The sequence below is a fragment of the Chroicocephalus ridibundus genome, chromosome 2 (genome assembly GCF_963924245.1).
Source record: "Chroicocephalus ridibundus chromosome 2, bChrRid1.1, whole genome shotgun sequence".
NCBI classification, from domain to species: domain Eukaryota; kingdom Metazoa; phylum Chordata; class Aves; order Charadriiformes; family Laridae; genus Chroicocephalus; species Chroicocephalus ridibundus.
Window position 1 is genome coordinate 137,124,980 of NC_086285.1, and position 16,678 is coordinate 137,141,657.

Genomic DNA, 16,678 nt, shown 5'->3' on the forward strand with positions numbered 1-16,678 from the left:
AAATCCATTGAAAATTTCATTAAACAGGGAGAGAAGTTATTGTTTGGATAACTGTGAAGATTTTAATTTGTCCAAACAAAACGCAGGGGGCATGCAGAATGTCAGATTGCAGTACTTGGGATCTATCCTTGAAATCCCACCTGCTGAGGTCATAGTTCCAATTCTGTTTATTAAGTCAACCATGCATTATAAAATAGTATTAATTCATTGCTATGCCATATGTCATCTTGTGAGATTTTTGATCCTCCTGCATTTGAGTGTCAGATACATTCCAAAAATACTGAAATAAGAGAAAATAAGATTTCCCAATGTTATTCACTTTCATATGATTTGTTTTATTCTTTTTTCTACTGTCATTACTCTAAGATAGCACACTTTAAAATATTAAGTTTTAAGGACAACTAACATTTTTAGAATGTTGTCAACAACATTTGTCTCTGGAAATAACTAGAAAGAAATCAAAATCATGAAAATTTTGCTTCCATTTAGCATGTAGTCTTTGCCATCTGCATCATTGGTTTTGTACACATTTTTCATATCGTATTTATCTTCAGGAAGGTAAGAAATGGGTTTCTGACATAATCATAATATAGCAACAGACCAGAGCTGGGGCATATTGATATAGCATCTTTTTGCAAATGTAAAATAAATACATTCCCTGTGCTCAGAACATCGGGAGGGAGGCCTAAAGGGAAATAAATCTGCAGAAGTCATAATTTTCCTTTCGATTATTATTTTAGAAGGACAGATTTGGCAGTGCCCTATTCCTTGAAGAAAAGGGACAACCTGAAATTCACACAGATAGCCCCAAATCTGCCTTCAGCCCACAGAAAGAAGCCCACCCTACCTGATGTAGTGCCCTTGAACTCCACCAGGACTGTAGGTCTGAAGCATCACCTCTGGGAGGAAGTTCTATCCACCTGTTGGCTGGCAAAACATGGTCATACCAAAGGGTGATTGTGCCTGGCGTTTGAGTAGGCATAAAACATATAACAGAAAAGTATGAAGGTGAGGTGACAGGTGAGGAAACCTTTGAGGTCCAGGCCACTGATAAAAAAAGCAAGAGAAAAGCCATACATAGATTAAAAGAGGGAAAGAGCACTGTTCTTGTTAGTGAGATCAGTGAACAAATTGCATACCATCTGCAATGCAGAGATACAAATAGCTCACAGAAAATAGCCTGATCTAAGGAATAAGCTTCTGAACAGATTATGGAAGTACAGTTTTACCAATTGTAAACAGGATTTTGCAGGATTGACATAGTGATCTTCCATTTAATACTAAGAGGAATAATAACAGTCAGGGAAGATGGCTGTGCTGTGGTTTGGCTGGCTGCAGAAACAGTGTTGGACACTGTGGGACAGCCAGCCACATCTGTCCCCCTTGTCAGGAGGGAAGCCACAGCTATGCAGATCTTTGTAGCATTCAGTTAGAAGTGGCAAAATGAAAAGTGCCAGGAGAGATGCCTGAAATGTTGCAGGAAAGTCATTATTTACTCCAGTCAGGATCAAATTAAAGGTCACACTGGCAAGAGAAGAAAATGTTTTGTTGAAGCAAATGTTAAAACACAGAAACACCTGGCAGCTTGTCACATTTCACCGAAGCATCTGAGTGGGCAAGTGAGTTCGTAGCATAAGTTGAAAGGATGCCTGCTCTGATAACTGCCTCGATGGCAATAGCAGCGGCTGGATGGGGATGCAGATCCTTGCAGAGAGACTGTGGGCATGCTTACTCCTCACCCTTTCATCCTAGAAAGAAAAAGGAGAATGAAAAATTAAGAAACTGAGTGAGAGATAAAAGAGATGGCAGATAAAGCCTTGAGGTAGCAGATAAACCTCCGAGCAAGAACTGAACAGCTGCACACACGCTTTACACAGAGCCAAATCTAGAATGAAGAAAAAAATGAAGGGAAATAGCCCATATCTTTCAGTGGAAGTTTGTTGGACTGCAAATAACATTTGAGGATAATGCTTAACAGATGGTAACTTAATGGGAAGGGAGGCAGGAGGCAATTTACAGTGTATGAACTGTTCTACGAAATATCAGGGCAAAAGAAAGCGCTGAAGGGGTTAGTGGTAACTAGCAGATGATACAGAAAGTGAAGAAGTAGTGGCCTGCTTGAGGTAACAGGAGCTGTAGTGGCTGGATATGTTCTGGGAAAGTGTGACAGCGTGCTCCCTTCCCAAATGCTCCACCCCAACCTGACCTTTTCCCATAACCCTGCTTAAGCAATAACCACCACAGGTGGTCTTGATGGATGCATCTGGTCAAAGTGGATTTGGGGGAGACAGATAACACCACAATAGACAAGGGCTAATTTGTGATAACACGCTCACCTAACCACAGTGCTGGTCAATGTCCAACTCAAGCCAAATTGGAAGGAACTAACATCTGCAGTCAGTATGCAAATATGACTATGAGTCAATCATCTTACTTCAAAAATAGTGAACAGCCCAAGAGCCCTTTGAGCTCTCCTGCACAGCAGCAGGCTGCATGCCAGGATCTCCTCTTCAGTAGGAATACCTCTCAGTGTTATTCCTCAAGGCTGAGAGATTCCTTGCCGCAACAGATTCTTGGTAAGTGATTAACAGCATGACAACCTTTGAAATCTTAGCTAAGTGATACATAGGATTAATTGCACATACGTAATCCTTCAGACATAAACCATTGACCAAGTCTGGTTTGACCAGTCTGACTTGACCAAGTCAAGTCTGGTCAGACCAAGTCTGACCAGCTGCACCTAGCCTCCTCTCTGAGGAGGAGTTTAGAAAGCAAGGGGGTCCTTTCTGAACCTCGTGAATCAATGGGAAGGTCTCCCTGACAGTTTTGTCTGACCCTGTCCTCTATGCAGAAAATAACCAAGTGTACCTGGCCATCGAATCTTGTTAAACCACTGTTGCATTTACCATTGGACTTTGTTAACTCACTATTTTATATCAAGAAAGCATATTGTTGCTTCTCTCTTGCAAGTGAAGTGCGCTAATCTTTCTGCAACAGCAAGGGATAAGAGAAGATATGCACTGACAATAATGTATATGAGAAAAGGGGCAAGATTTACAGAGGGATAGAGGACATTAACAGAGGTGCAAGGTCAATGCACAGACAACCAGTAAAGCCATAACAGAAGAACTGTCTGTAGGAGAGCTCCAGAGTCCTGTATCTGCATCCCAGCAAAAGGAATGTTAGAAATCAGAAGAACTATATGGGGATGAACCTATGTGTTAAGAAAAGGAAAGAAATCTTATTTCCACTACTTTGAAATTGCCAATGTAAAGGAGCAAATAAGAAAAGGGTGATACTGCAGTCACTGAGAAAGTAAATATACAAAAGGCAGGCAGCTACATGCTACCATTATATCCCTCTGAAACACCTCTAGTCTCCCTTCAGCTGCCCCTTGATACTACGCTGTTTTGGCTGTTGGGCACATACATAACTGCATGAGGCCATCACAGTACTGAGGAACTTGGAGTGTTCGGTCACACTTAACTCATGGCAGGATCAGTAGACCAGGACCTCCACTGGTCTTACCTGTAGATCCAGTCTCCTGAGGGAAGGGGGAAAGGACCATGAATCACAGTCTCTCATTTCCCAGCAAGGTGTTCTCAGCACACAATGATAAGATGTGCTTAGGTAGGGAACTTTGCTATTAGGCCTTCTCCGTTTGTATGAATACATGAACCCCTACTTACTGGACCAGGAAAGGCAAATCTAAGCCATTTGCCAGGGCACTAAATTAGGAGTGAACGTTAGCAAATGAACATTTGAATATAAAACAAAACCAGAAATCTTTCTGGGGTAGCTTAACTCAAGGATTACGCTCTAATAAGAGAAAGTGTACGTACAGGTTTTGAGCTGAAGTGAGCACCACTGTAATGCCTAATGCCTGCAAAGGAAGCCTAAGTACTACTAAACTAGAGTGACAGCGTCCAACCATGAGCAGCCCTCTCCCCGAAATAACTGAGCAGCATCTATGCTCTGTATGCAATACATCAGGAGAACAAGGTAGCGTCCACAGAAACCAGCCTATAGAGTCAATAGACGATGTAGCAAGTATTGAATCTGGATGTGTACCATGCCCAGGTTGAAACAGCAGCAGCTTGAATCCAGGAGTCACAGCTCTGATTCTTCTCCTGGAAGCCCTATTGATGTGTTTTCAGGCCATAGGTGAAGAAGAATAAGGAACTCCCTTTTTAACTCAGAGTCCAGAGATTAAGGTAGTTTATTAAGAGGTGATAGCCTGCCTCACCTTCCTTTCTGCAAGACAGCATTTCAACAATCTGGAGAAGAATGGCTACTATGAAAAAGGAAATGGGTAAAATACAGAATTATTGTGGAAAACAGGCTGGGTTTATTTAACTTTAAAAAATTGAAATAAATATCTGGGAGGCTGTTTATTTGGCAAAGCAAAACATTATGAAATTAATTAGAATGAATTTAAAAGCAGCAAGAACTATCAAGCTGGAGTCAAGCTGAAAAGACAAAAAATGTAAAAAGAAGCATTTCATAAAATTAATTCCTTATGTCTGTAGCTAAGAATATTTTACTGCATCTGTTGTATTCTTTTCAGCAGTTATTTTGCTAAATGTAGAAGGAAAATAGTAAGCCCCAGTGTGTGGTATTAATATGTAACTCATACATTTTAATGGGTCTGTGTTTGTTTCAATGCATCGACAAAACTCCTTCTAATAAGTGCTTGTGTTAATGGGGGTAATGCAAACATATTAAAGGCCCTATAGACCTCCAAGCAATGAAGCCTTGAAAATGACACAATTGAGGTACTAAAGCCTGAGTTTAATGGTGTTAGACTTGTCATATAGATTCTCCTAAAACCCAGAACTAACTTGTCCTTATTAAAATGCCAAATATGGTTGCTAGAGCAGTTTAAGTTATAATGCCAGTCTGAAAATAACTAAAAAGTGGTGTCTATTAACAGAGCTACTTCTCAGTAATGACTTGTAACTATTCACCTGCTTACTGAAAACTTTTTACTATTTTTTTTCTCCTTTGGCTCTGCAGTTCCTGAGCAGCCAAGCAGATTAGGTGGATGCCACTTTGTCATGGGCATATTCAGCAGAATTGTTGTGAGCAAGGAATTCACAGTTGCCACTAATGTCCTAGCCTAGCCTGCTGAAACTTTGTAAATGCTGGAGGTGAGCTGGAACAATGTATAAAAAGGAAGTACAGTCTGTGACTGAGCATGACTATAAATAGCTAAAAAAAAAAAAGGTCTTTAAGCAGCTTGCTTCTATATGTCAACTGCAAAACTAGCTGAACTGTTAAAATGGATTGCTTGTGTTAGAAAGGTTATACTTTCTGGTGAGAAACCCACTTCAATTCACTAACAAAAATCAAGACTTACTATTAAATGCCATCACATGCATGATCTTATTTGTTAACCTAAAGAAGGCCCTATGCATTGTAGCCTGGCAATTTAGCTAGACGGTGACCGTGGACCCATCGTGGAAAAGGTCTTATGGTTTTATAATAGAAAATAAGGCATTGTCAAGTTGTTATGAAAGTGCATACAGTGTCCAAGGTATATTAGACAATTTGTGTAACAAAACTGTAGAACTTTCTCAAAATGGATAAAAGGACAAGCAAGGTAACAGCTTACAGACAGTTTAAATCTGGTAGTCTTTAAAATTAAAGAAAGACTTCTAATAACAAATGAAAAGTTACTCCTCATTTGCACAGAATCACAGAATCACAGAATGGTAGGGTTGGAAGGGACCTCTGGAGATCATCTAGTCCAACCCCCCTGCCAGAGCAGGGTCACCTACAGCAGGTTGCACAGGAATGCCTCCAGGCGGGTTTGGAATGTCTCCAGAGTTGGAGACTCCACCACCTCTCTGGGCAGCCTGTTCCAGTGCTCTGCCACCCGCAAAGTAAAGAAGTTCCTCCTCATGTTTACGTGGAACTTCCTATGCTCAAGTTTGTGCCCATTACCTCTTGTCCTGTCGCTGGGCACCACTGAAAAGAGCCTGGCCTCATCCTCCTGACACCTACCTTTTAAGTATTTAGAAGTGTTGATAACGTCCCCCCCAGCTGTCTTTTTTCCACACTGAAGAGACCCAAATCCCTCAGTCTTTCTTCACAAGAGAGGTGTTCCAGTCCCCTAATCATCTTGGTAGCCCTTTGCTGCACCCTCTCCAGCAGTTCCCCGTCCTTCTTGAACTGGGGAGCCCAGAACTGGACACAGTACTCCAGATCCGGCCTCACCAAGGCAGAGTAGAGGAGGAGGATGACCTCCCTCAACCTGCTGGCCACACTCTTCTTGATGCACCCCAGGATGCCACTGGCCTTCTTGGCCACAAGGGCACATTGTTGGCTCATGGTCATCCTGTTGTCAACCAGGACTCCCAGGTCTCTTTCCACCAAGCTGCTCTCCAGCAGGTCAGCCCCCAACCTGTACTGGTGCATGGGGTTGTTCCTCCCCAGGTGCAGCAGCCTACACTTGCCCTTGTTGAATTTCATAAGGTTTATCTCTGCCCAACTCTCCAGCTTGTCTAGGTCTCTCTGTATTGTATTTGTACTTGTATTTGCAAATAAACATGGGACTACTGTACGTCTCCACACAGGATGTAAGGGAGCAGAAGTGCTGGTGCAGGCTGTGTATACCAAGGGGCGGCTGAAGGTTGGCCAGCCTGGCATAACCCAGCTGCGGACAGGCCACTTCTCCTGGAGTGGAGCCGTCATTTGCCTTTGCTCATTGTGCCACACAACCCTAAGGACTCAGAGACTGACGTCTACCCCCATTACATGTTCCTCTTATGAGTAATTTTCCCCCATTTTTCTTCAATTGCTGTGTTGTTTGTTGTATTTTGTTTTATTCAATGCCAGAAAATTGCTTTAGGTTTTGGGACCTAAAACCACTTGCACGGAAAGAATGGATCGTCATTGCTTTGTATAGTTTTCTCAGACAAATAATCAGTGGTACTATCTTACTTTTCAGAACAGTACCTGAGATAAAAATGACTTTGACACAAATATTGAATAATGAAGTATTCCTATCAATCTTCTTTTATATTTTGAAGAGGCAAATAAATGAAGGTCATATAGTCCTGCATAACAATCAATCAGCAAATAAAGCTGGTAGATAGTGAATGCAGCAAGACTTACTTCCCATTCATGTCAAAAGTCATTTATGACAGCAATATATTATTGGTGTTCTGTCTACCTGTAAGATTCAGATACTCTCGAAAATGGGTGAGCCCATATGTCCCATAAGTAATTTTCCTACTGAACATAATAAAACACAGTGTCCTTGTCAGGCTTTCTGAAATACTGGCTGACTAGCAAAATGGTAGAGTAAAAACATCTGTAAAGTGGAAATCTGTTTAGTCACATTCCTCCCCAATCACATGAAAGAGTTAAAATTTTCAGTTTGTTGGCTATGTCCTGTCCTTTCCAATCACTTTCTCCAGCCAGAATGTACCTTCTTCTGAATTCCTCCTATTGCTTAGATGGCCCCGTAGGCTGGTTTTGCTGCACAAAACCTTCACACATCCAGTATTCTCTCTCATGCTTTGCCCCATCATAGCTGTTTCTAATTTGTTTGTTGCCTTGGGCTGCTGACACTTATAATGTGAAAAATGATGTCCTGGTGTACACATCTAAATGCAGAGCAGATTGCTGAAGCACTGGTGTGGGCACGCTGTTCTGAATTCCCTACCATCCAAGCTCACTTGCTGCCCCATGTCCTACAGGCAGACTTGCTAAACCAGGAGGGCACGGCTGCATGAAGGAGAAGGATAGGAACACTGGTGGCAGGGCGGTAAGCAGAGTGTGAAGAGGGCTCTCTCCCTGCCCCTCCTCCTCTGCCTGTCCCACAGTGCACAACTGCTACTCCAGCCTCCCCAGTTCACCTGCGTCTCACTGGCAGCCTGCTCCTGGGAGGGAGGAGCGGGGACTCTGCATGAGCTGTCTCAGGTGGCCACACAGAAATCAGCAGTAAGGAAAGGGGAACACTTCAGGAAATGGCTCCCATCTCAGCATCCAAAGCATTGGTAGAGCATGAAGCTCTGCCGATTCTGCACTTGGGTCACAATAACTCCATGCAATGCTACAGGCTTGGGGAAGAGTGGCTAGAAAGCTGCCAGGAGGAAAAGGACCTGGGGGTGTTGGTCAACTGCCAGCTGAATATGAACCACCAGTGTGCCCAAGTGGCCAAGAAGGCCAATAACATCCTGGCTTGAATCAAGATCAGCCAGTAGGACTAGGGAAGTGATCATCCCCCTGTACTCAGCACTGGTGAGGCCAAACCTCGAGTACTGTGTTTAGTTTTGGGCCCCTCGCTACAAGAAAGACATTGAGGTGCTGGAGCACGTCCAGAGAAAGGTGCCAAAGCTGGTGAAGGGTCTAGAGCACAAGTCTTATGAGAAGTGGCTGAGGGAACTGGGGTTGCTTAGCCTGGAGAAAAGGAGGCTGAGGGGAGACCTTATCGCTCTCTACAACTACCTGAAAGGAGGTTGTAGTGAGGTGGGGGTTGATCTCTTCTCCCAAGTAATAGGCAATAGGATGTGAGGAAACGGCTTCAAGTTGTGCCAGAGGAGTTTTAGACTGGATATTAGGAAAAATTTCTTCACCAAAAGGGTGTCAATCGCTGGAACAGGCTGCCCAGGGAAGCGGTTGAGTCCCCATCCCTGAAGGGATTTGAAAGACGTGTAGATGTGGTGCTGAGGGATATGGTTTAGTGTTGAACTTGGCGGTGCTAGGTTAATGCTTGGACTTGATGATCTTAAAGATGTTTTCCAACCTAAATGATTCTATGACTCTGTGAGTTAGAGGATACCTGAGGTCTCAGGTATAAGCTATAGTGTTGGTCTGTCCAGTTCTTTTATTAAAAGGCTTTCACGGCAACCAAATGGGTGTGACCAGCCCCCTTCCCTTCCCGGCTCTCCTGGCTATTTCTGGCCAAAGCAGCTGTCAAAATAAGGGGCCTGTATAGAAGAGCCAACCCTGCTCTGTCTCATGCGTTGCAAGTGGATTGGGGTCTGAGATGCTTCTCTCTTCACTCAGTCATATTTAGTACCAATCCATTGCCATAATCTTAGTTATCATTTTAACTTTAATACTGTCATTTCTCTAATACTCATTGACAAGTATTCTCTGAAAAGAGAGAGCTCTCATTATTTCTGTTTCAAGTTCAGATATAGAAGAATGGAGAACTGGAGTGATTTGCCTGTAACCAATTGCCTAGGAATGATGCAATAATAGTTTATGAAGTCATGAGCTGTGGAGAAGGTGGATTATGCACTTCATTCGTGATTATTTACTGGCTCCTATAATTCAGGAACTAGAGGATGTCAAGTGAGGTAATCAGATGGCAAATTCAAAACCAGTGAGGTTTTTCATACAGTCCCCCAGCAAAATTTGAGGCATCACAGCAGGGGTTTTTGGTTGGTGTAAAACTTACCTGACCAAAAGAGACATTAGACAAAACTATGGAAGGAAAAATCCTGGAGGATCCTGAGCTTCAGATTGCTGGAGGCTATGAGAGAACATCAGAAAAGTAATGTTGCCCTTTGTTTGTTCTTAGGTGTCTACTATTGACCAGACTGGGGATAAAACACTTGTCCACACCAAACCTTTGCTCTGACCCAGTACTTATCCCCTAGTGTCACTACATATCCTGAAAATCTGTGCTAGAGCTGTGAATAAAACCTTAGCTGTCCAGCCTTTAGTCTGGTTCTCATGGACCAGTGGTGATGACTTTGCCTGACTCTGTGGGCTGTCTTCTATTTTGCGTGTGTTACTAAAGTAAAGAACATGATAAACTAAATAAATATTCCTGACCCAACTGACAGAAGGTAGAATAAGAAAATAAAATGGTGTCAAACGAGTGAATAAAACAAATAATGCTAACATGGTGAAGTGAATGAAGGTTAGGCTGCAGTGTTGCATACACAGTTTGCTTCCTGCTCTTCTCGGGGCTTCTTGTACATCCTAGGAACATGGCTTATCAGGTTTTGTATTTCATTATTAACTGTGAAAGCCCATTTCCCTTGACATAAAGGATGATAGCATGATACACATTTGAAAGGTAAGTTTTTCAGAGTTCAAAAGAAAGAAGAGAGGCCTTCAAATCCCAAGGACAAAGCTATTAAAATAAAAATATTCAAATTAAGTAAGTAAGTATGAATAAAAGAGAGACAGGAACTGGGCCTTTAGAAGTGTTAGTTTTAATATATATAAAAAAAAGCAGTTTCAGAAAGAGTCTCTGTCTAGGTATTATTTCTCTACGGCATATACCCAAGATTATTGTTGAAAAGCATCTTTCACTCTTCCAGTACATTAAGATAAAGTGCTACAGCTTACATTTCCTATTGGTATTTTTTCATTTTAAAAGCATGAGAGCACCAAGAATGTATTTTAAAATGACGTGCATTGACTTGTATATTGGAACTAGGGTTTTTTCTATACCGCCTGCAAGCAAAAATCACAGAACTATGGTGTTTCCATAGCAACTGCATTTTAATAAGGTGAAATTTCCAGTTTGATAGAGCTGAACAACTAATAATGTCAGCTTCCAATGTTGCAGAATCTCAGATGTCACGAAGGGTCAGCATAAAACACAGGGCTAAAATTGATTCTTTGCAACTTTCATCTTTATTGCTAGTATAATTTTGGGAAAAGCCAATAAAAGATATGATTAAAACAGTAATCTTATTTTCACACACTTCTCATATCATAAAGCATCAGCATTCAAAATACATCAATTTAAAGCTTATTCGTACGTCTCCATAAGAAACATCATGCTCTTACTGCAAGCTCATTTTTCAGCTTTGAGCTTTTACTATACAATATTTTATGGGGAGAGTTCTGGGAATAGTTTTTACGTAGTGAATGTCCACCACTGTATGCTGATGTTTGTTAGAACATAAAAACTCATTAACAATTTTTGCTGTAAAATCACAGTTCCGTTAAGGTCAAGAACAAATTTATCCCTGTGACAGGACATCTCTTTCCTGGGCTAAAGCTGCAGCAGATGGCCAGAGTTAAGTGATCTTACTCAGTTCCAGGATGGTACTGGCTTTCTTCTAAAAAGTGATACTAGAATTAATTCAGGTTGCAGTATGAAGCTGCTCTTTGTAACCCCCCACCACAATACAATAAAAATTAAGATAAAAAGAACCGTCGGGATACTTTTCAAAAGGAAGCTAGTATTTAAATAACTTATTTCCAGAAATTAAGGTTTTAAGTAAAATATCAAACATCAAGGTGCTCAGAATAAAATCAGAGTTGGCAGCATAGGAACTTGTTGTGAAATTTCTGTTTAAGAGATCATTTTTTCCCTGTGTTTCATCATGAACTATACGGCTCCATCTATGTTAGTATGTAATCATGCCACTGCCTGGCTTGGAGGCCAAGCGTCAAGGAAAGGCCTACTTGCATACTGGAGAATCGTCTAAAAAAGAGTGGTCATAGCCAAAGCCCCTATCGGGAGTGACTGGTTTAATTTCCCGAGCTGTGCTTGGGACTGATGGGAACTGCTGGACATCAAATCTGTGCCAGGGATCATCCACATGCCTGCACCAAGTAGGCAATGGACATCTTTCCCTGCAAATGTTCCCCAGCACTTTATTCGTTCATACTCATCTGTTTTATTGCATCAGTGAAAGCAATCAGTAAACATTGGCTAAACCTCTGAATATATTGTTTTGTTAGCAATGTGTTCTGCAGCCTGAAGATCATATAAATCTCCTTATAAACTGTGAAAGAGCAAAATATATCTTAGTATCATTGTAGAGCATATTTAGGACCTACTGAATGCAATTGCTGTGTAGTATTTCCATGAATTTAACACAGCTTTTATTGCAATTGAATTTTAACTTGAACAGAGTTGAGAGTTTTTTAAAATTTTGCCACCTGAAAGTTAGTAAAGTGCAAAATCTCTGTAAATTAATTTTTATGTATGTATATGTCTTTTCATGACAGATAATTTTAGTTTTCTGTATTCAAATGTCTGATTTAAAACCTTATTGGAAATTAAGGAATGTTTATATTTTACATAGATAATATGCTATTGTATGAAAAACAAGCCATCTCAAAATATTGCCCACATACCCCTACGCAGTCATTTCATTTATTTTTTCATTAGTTTCATTTCCTTACCCGCACAGTGACTATTAGCCGTATTACACCAATTCATCAAAGAATTTCATCTTAAGCCATGAATATGAGAAATGACGACAGCACAAACTTATAAAAACTTGTGAACTAAAGTATTAACATAATAAAAGCACACCATCTTGAATAATTAATGGATTTCTTTAAAATTAGATTGTTTTGCATGTGGAGACTCAGATGCCATTAATTCAGTAGGACTGTATGTGGTTTAAGTTATAAATCTGGCCCCAGAGATTCTATTTGTGTTTGCTTTGAAAATCACATGAATGCTGATTTCAGAGTGCTTGTCTTTGCGGCACATCTGCGTGCTGCAGTGGGGTGAGGGGTAAGAGGTGATGTTGGAGATCAGGCTGTGGTGGGGATGGACCATCCAGCAGAAGCCATGGAACATATTTAACTAAGACATCTCGACATCAGCCTCATCCTGCAATCATCTGTCTAGCTGAACAGTTTGTAAAAGAGACGGTGAGCAGGACAACCATCTCCCCATGGTGGTGATAATGCGAGGTATCAGAATGATGGAGCTGGAGACACTGATCCTGTGCCCGTGCACAGGCGCTAGTGCACCTGAGGATCGCACAGTGCCATCTAAGGAGCCACAAACAGGCTTAAATGGACATCCAGCCTTCTGAGATGGCTGAAAGCCCCTGGTCTTCTCTTAGTGTGCTGATAGCCTGCTGCCAACTTCTGTAATGTTTTCGTCATTCAGCCATTAAGCACTGGGAATTACGTTGAGAGTACCAACATTTTGGGAAGGCTGGCAAACAGATTTTACATGGTCATAGCACTCTGGCACTCTAGAAATGATTGTTATCCTTGCTTTTGGAGAAAAAAAAATTAATTTTGTCTTCTTGTTTAAATCTATTAGCAGAAGTGATATATGAGACTTAAGGTTTAGCATCGTCTTCCCCCTCTCCTGCCTCCCCCTCCAAAATAGATCTGCGGGGATGAGAAACATCACCCAAGGGTCCCCTCACAGCACCCTTCATAAAGCTGTGGAGCAGAAGCGTTGCCAGCGCCGTGCAGAGGGATAGTGCAGCTCCTGACAGCCGTGCCTGGGCTCTGCATCCCACCCAGGTACCACCCGGGTACTCCTCTGCATCCTCCCAGCAGGAGCAAGGGGCTGAACAGTCTGCCTTCGCCCCTTTTTCCCCCCTCTGTACTTAGGTACTCTGGGGCTCCTTAATGCCCCAGCCTCAGTGCTAAGGAGCCCTTCTGGTTGCAAAACAGAAATGTTTTTGTGCACCAAAATCATGAGAGGTTTTGTATTCAAACAGGAAATTGTAAATTAGGATGTAACAACCCTCGCCTTAACTGTGATTTAATCTAGATGACTATGCTCTGATTAATGGCATTACTTAACCAAGATGGAAATTTATGACATAGGTGCAGTTAGAAGCAACAAATAAATGGTGTTTAAGTGGTCAATGTGACTTATGAATATATAATATATCAGCCTTCACTGGATTTAGAGAATGCAAAATGCAAGAGAAGGTCCCTGTCCTATAAATCTAATAAACTAAGCACAAGAAGACAAAGCGCCTGATCTGATGGATGGAAAAACAAAGGGTAAAGGTGACATGATTGTGAGCAGCAGCAGCAGTCTTGGACCTGCAGGACATTGACCTCGGTAGAGAAAAATGTTGAAAAGGTAATGCTGAGGAGGAGGGTGGGGGATATATCTCCTAACTAGAACCTTACCTGACATTTACAACTAGGTTGCAAATATCCAGCATATGACACCTTTATAATTTCTGTTTCCTTTGTACACCATACTAAAGCTGCTAAAACAGCCAAACAGGCTGGGCTATAACTTGAAAAATGCTTTAATACCAAACAGAAGATTCAGTTTTAAATCACTTGGCAATATGGAAGTAATTAGAAGTGTTCATGTTCACTGGGCCTACTCCTAATTGTGGTATTTGCATAAAAATATTAGGCAAGCTGCTGGATAGAAAATTATGTGCAATTGTGCTCTGCAGAATGTATTAACTTGCTAAACTTCAAAATACCCAGCAGTACAGACACAGAGAAACCTTACCATTCTGCATATTAACTAACGTAAATAATTTACTTCTCTCAACATTAACTTCTGTGTTATCTGCAGTGATTATCCGAAGAAATATATTTATTACAAGCACTTGAAAATGATGGCTTGTTTTGGTTCATTTTACATCGAAAAACTAATTTTCATTGGAAAAATCTGTAGCATAGCTGAAGAATATGTATTTGCTACTAGCTGTATTACAGCAAACTTTTACCAGCCTGACCAGCAGCAGGACTGTGCGGCTCTCCAATTAGCGGGGTTCCATGGTATTTATTGCTCCCATTAGTGCAGCATGGCAAACCAGGGCATGGTATTTAAATAACCTCCCTAATGATAGGCAATATGTTTGCAGCAACATCGGATGAGCAGTGAGGAGCTGTAAGCTCCTGGCTCTGAGCTTCATCCACTAGATAGCACCGCAATCAAATTTCCAGATGTCATTGAATTTCAGTGACTCACAGACAGACTCATAATGGTATTTTGGCATAAAGGTATTTAGATGGCTGGATAGAAAAACTGTGGGATTCATACACAAAAAAAAAGGAGCTTGGGACTTTGTGTCTTGGGGGTTCTAACTGGCTGTACAAGTTAGACTGTATTCTCCATATCTTCTTTGGAAAGCTGGAAAGCCGTGGTCCACTTGGTTCATTACAAAAAATTACAAAGTATGGGTTAGTTTCCATAATGGAAAATGACACTTAGGTACCTTTCCCCACAAATTTAAGTTCTGTTGTATTTTCCTCTGTAAAGTAGTAACATCGCATACTAATGTTCATATTAATGTAGTGTTCCTGGACGTCTGTGGGCTGACATTAGGATATATATTTCACATAAGAACAGGAAATTTAGCAAGCCCTGGGGAAAAGATCATTACAATGAGGGGCATGGGATCACTGTCACACAATAAGGCACACTGAGAACACCAGGTCTCAGAGGGTGTATTTTATATGACTTTTTTTAGACATGTGGGTTCCAATTCATCATGTCCTGAGCTGCTTGCATCCACAGTGCCTGTGGGGACAGGACTGAGGTTGGAGCCAGCACCCATCGTGCATTTGACTTTCCCCACATGGCACATTGGTTGAGTGGCTGCGGGGTTAAAATCTGAATGAGGATTATTTAGAGAGTTCATTTTCAAGGGTGAGCTCAAACCAAGCTAAAATAACAGTACAAATATATCAACCAGAACATTTCATTTCAGCCCAAGGTTTTTAAAAGCCTATTACCCTCATGTGATTTTCAGAGAAAATGTCTAATGGAGACATGAGATTGAACTCAAAATATATAAGACTGGCAGAAATGACAGGCAGAAGGTCCAGTTTTTCATACTACAGATCCTTGGGTATTCGTATCAGATGTTAGGGAGGCAGAAGACATTCTGGTTTTGTTTGAAATAAATAGGAACAATTTATTATGGATTCTCTCAAGTTGAGATGCAGTTATGCTTATTCTCAGAGTTACATGTATGTCAAACAATATTTTAAGCACACAAATTCAGCAAAAATTTCAAGTGATGCATTTTAGTAATTACAGGTAGGATTGTGAAAAGGTCCATAACCAATGGGACATGAAGTATCTAATAGGCAGTTCAATTTATGGGCCTGTTGTAAGCCAAGCTTATATTTAATTTTTATTGTGATAAATAGTGCTCAAGGGGATGAGACATCTGCACATAGGTGGAGTTTAATTTGGGAGATTAACAGTGTTGAAGAATTATAATCAAAGAATTTTCTGTCTGTTGGAAAGTTTTATACACAGGCTATTGATCAAGCAAGAAGAATGATTTAGCAAACTATGCTGGTTCTTCCTATTTGCCTGAAATCTAAAATGGATAAAAACTCAGCTGGGAAGTCTGCAAGTTGTTTTACTCCATTCAGTTTAGTGTTTAATTATTATTAAGGGTAAGTTTTCTGACAACAAAATCTAAATTTAATCAAAAGGAGAACTGCCTATAAACATAAAAGGCATCTTACTCACAGCAACAAGGAGTAAATCACCGTGTAAATTTCCAGTGCCACAAAGGGAAGAAGTGTCCTCGCTCTAGATAAGTGGTATTTATCTGTTGTGAAAAAAACACATATTTCCATGTAAGGCTGCAAGCGTTCTCCCAGTTTTCTCTTGTGCGATGAGCATTGTAAGGCCTTTTTCCAGGTGAACGCTTCCAGCAATGCTATCAACATACTTTCTCTCCTTTGCCGCAGTTGAAATCTGAGCAGTCCCAACACTGGCTCCTGGTGCAGGGATCACTCAGTGAGCTTCTTCCACCCACTACACAAACACAATATCCTTTGCCAAACAGTAATAAAATGAAACACAGGCGGAAAAAAATCACGTGACTGCTTCACATGACCTGTTGCTGGGACTGTAGAAAAAGTGACTAGTGATGCATTTAAAACCCTACAAGCTTTCAATGCATCAGTAATGTGAAGGAAGCTGCAACTCTTCTTCCTTCTGATTCTAATAAAGAATCATTTCTCAAGTACGCAATAGGCTGCCTGGCCT

The 16,678-nt window shown here is 41.1% G+C and overlaps 1 long non-coding RNA gene across 1 annotated transcript; it reads right to left on the minus strand.

Annotated features, from left to right (window-relative positions):
- Window positions 1–229: 229 nt before the first annotated feature.
- Window positions 230–16,443, minus strand: LOC134512068 (uncharacterized). The gene is made up of 3 exons (XR_010070032.1): window positions 16,359–16,443; window positions 16,154–16,235; window positions 230–1,748 (listed from the first exon to the last, which is right to left on the minus strand). It is a non-coding gene; the product is annotated as an uncharacterized LOC134512068 (long non-coding RNA).
- Window positions 16,444–16,678: the final 235 nt, after the last annotated feature.